At 36.9% G+C, this 2,661-nt stretch overlaps 1 protein-coding gene across 1 annotated transcript in view; it reads right to left on the reverse strand.

Moving 5' to 3' along the window:
* TBL1X (transducin beta like 1 X-linked) overlaps positions 1 to 831 on the reverse strand; it is a gene marked incomplete in the record, with an annotated part of 495,828 nt that extends 494,997 nt beyond the window's left edge. The window contains 1 exon segment of the mRNA XM_073616359.1: positions 404 to 831.
* Between the last annotated feature and the right edge of the window lie 1,830 nt (positions 832 to 2,661).

Here is a 2,661-nt window from a genome sequence, read left to right on the forward strand (position 1 = left end):
ACGCATACAAATGTATATTATATTTGCAGCTCTGTATGATGTATATGTTATAAGGCCACTTGAAATTGCTGATGTATATATAGATAGATAGAGATATATATATATATATATATATCTCTATCTATCTATATATATCTATATATATAGATATATATCTATATATATAGATATATATAGATATATATAGATAGATAAGTAAGCAGTAGGCATTCACAACATTAACATGTTATACATACTAGAAATGCTTGCATGTAAAATAACAAAAGCATAAAACCATCAACAATATATACAGCGATAGCTATGCAACACAATATCATAATGGCTTCAACGGTGTGACATTATGTGACATTAATGTTTCATGTTGTGCTTTAGATACACAAAATAGGAAAATTGTTGGACTTACAGCATCTTCCAAAATTGTGATTCAGCAGAAACGGATATACACTAAAAAATTGTTAGTCTATGACCCAGAAAGTCTTATTTTTTTCAGCAGATTTTGTGTACGAGCCGTGTCTGGTTCTTTACAAGTTAGCACGTTTTTCTTAGATCCTTACACATTACTGTGGAAAGAGGAAAACAAATAAAAAAAAAAAAAAGAAAGAAAGAAGAGTGCCTTAAAAAGCAAGCATAAGTACATGATGCAACATTGCCCTGATTACATGTGCTTCCCTTCCCCCATCGCTTGCTGGTGGGAGTGCTGTTTTTTCCGCCTGTAGGGTCACATTGTGGTTGATTGATTCTCCTTTCGCCTTGCTCAGTCATTCAGATTTGGAAAGTAAATAACAAGTTGACATCATTACAGCTCTCTGCATTACTGTGACACATTCCTCTGCTACCACGCAACATCTAATAGAAGCGCAGAAAAACAGGAATAGCTGTCTACGCCCTGTAATCTTATTCTGTGTTTTAATACAGTGGAATTTATTATTTTCACTGCGGATGTTCGATGTTTTTAGGCAATGCCCTTGACCGCACATTGAGGCAGTCATATTAGGAAGAAGTTATCCTTTTATAAGCAATATAGAGAGCCCTAAAAATAAGAAGGAGGATAACACGGTATTTAAAGGCAATATTTATCCTGTGTATGTATGTCCACAATTGGAGGTTGTGTTGCTGCATACCGGCCTGTAGCACTAGATAGAGCCTAGGCCCTGCATATGTAGTATGTTGCAGTGGCCTTGAAAGATCACTGTGTGCAGGGAGGCTCCTGACGTCACCTACTAATAGTTACTTGAAGCCCCCCACTCTAATAACAATTGAAGAATCAAAGTGAAGAGGTTGACGTATGCGTATCTCAAGGCCATACGTCGTGGCCTCGAGATACGCATATGTCAACCTCTTCGCTTTGAGTCTTCCGGTTTCAGGCAGGCGGGCTGCCCACCAGCTGTGAGCCGGTTAGCGGAGTGCTGTCAGCTCCTGTTTTTAAAAGTTTTATAGTTTTTATTGATCAACTTAATAAATCCACTTTTTTCAGATTCACGCTATGAGGTTCTTTTCTTTTTTGCCATATATGGATGTTTATTGTTGGGGACGCCGCAACACCAGAGAAGAATAAACACCTTTGGGCTGAGGATCGCTTCCTGAGTTCATCATCGCTGGATTTTATCTGCATGCCTTTCACCCCTGCAGGGGTTGGGCAGTCCGGTGAGTGAAAGCACGAGTGGGGGTGTAGTGAAAGACGGGGAACACTTGCTACACTGAGACTACAGTTTTTCCATCAGAAGGACACATTTAAGGAACTTTTTTCTGGACATTGTTTTCATTATAGAATTGGAATTTTTTTAGCACTGTTTTTATATTTTTACATTTTTTCACCACTTTGTTTATGAATTGGATTTTTCACGTATTCACGTTGGGGATTTTATTCTAAAGGTTTAATTGTTAAATAAGTTTGTATCAAAGACTTTTTATCACATTTGGAATATTTTGAGATTTTGCTTTTCACAGATATTTTTGGGCACATATATATATATATATATATATATATATATATATATATATTTATTTGGAATATTTTGAGATTCTGCTTTTTCCAGATATTTTTGGGCACATATATACATATATATTTATTCTAGCACGTTGCACTTTATTGTATAACATTGGTGGGTGGAGCTTCTGCACATATTTCCTAGCTCCCAAGAGCACATTGGTTGCACGTAAAAATAATTTAATTTTATATATGTTCTTTTTTATATATGTACTTTTACAAGCATTTATATATGAACAACATTTAATGCACATATAGCCGGACAGCGCCAATTCCCCTTTTTCAGATTATTTGTTAATTTGAATTTCACCTAGGTGATATTCAGTGTCAGGGGGGCTGCAGTTCCTTTTTTCTCTTCCTCCTAAGCGTGGAACTACTGCCATTCATTAATTTACCTACAACTCTGTCTCCGTCTCTCGACTTCCTCCTTCTGCAGGGGTCCCCAAAGGCTCTGTTCTTGGACACCTTAATTTCTCTATCTACACACCCTGTCTTGGTCACTTGGTAACCTCCAATGGCTTTCAATACAACTATTAGTTCCCCCTCTCATGCTAGAATACTATGTGTAATCCTAGACTCTGTCCTGTCCTTTCAGTGCCAAATCTAATCACTATCAAAATCTTGTAGACTTCACCTCCCTAAGATCTCTAAAATTCGCCCCTTTATAACTGATG

This window comes from Aquarana catesbeiana, linkage group LG02 (assembly GCF_042186555.1).
Source record: "Aquarana catesbeiana isolate 2022-GZ linkage group LG02, ASM4218655v1, whole genome shotgun sequence".
NCBI lineage: Eukaryota > Metazoa > Chordata > Amphibia > Anura > Ranidae > Aquarana > Aquarana catesbeiana.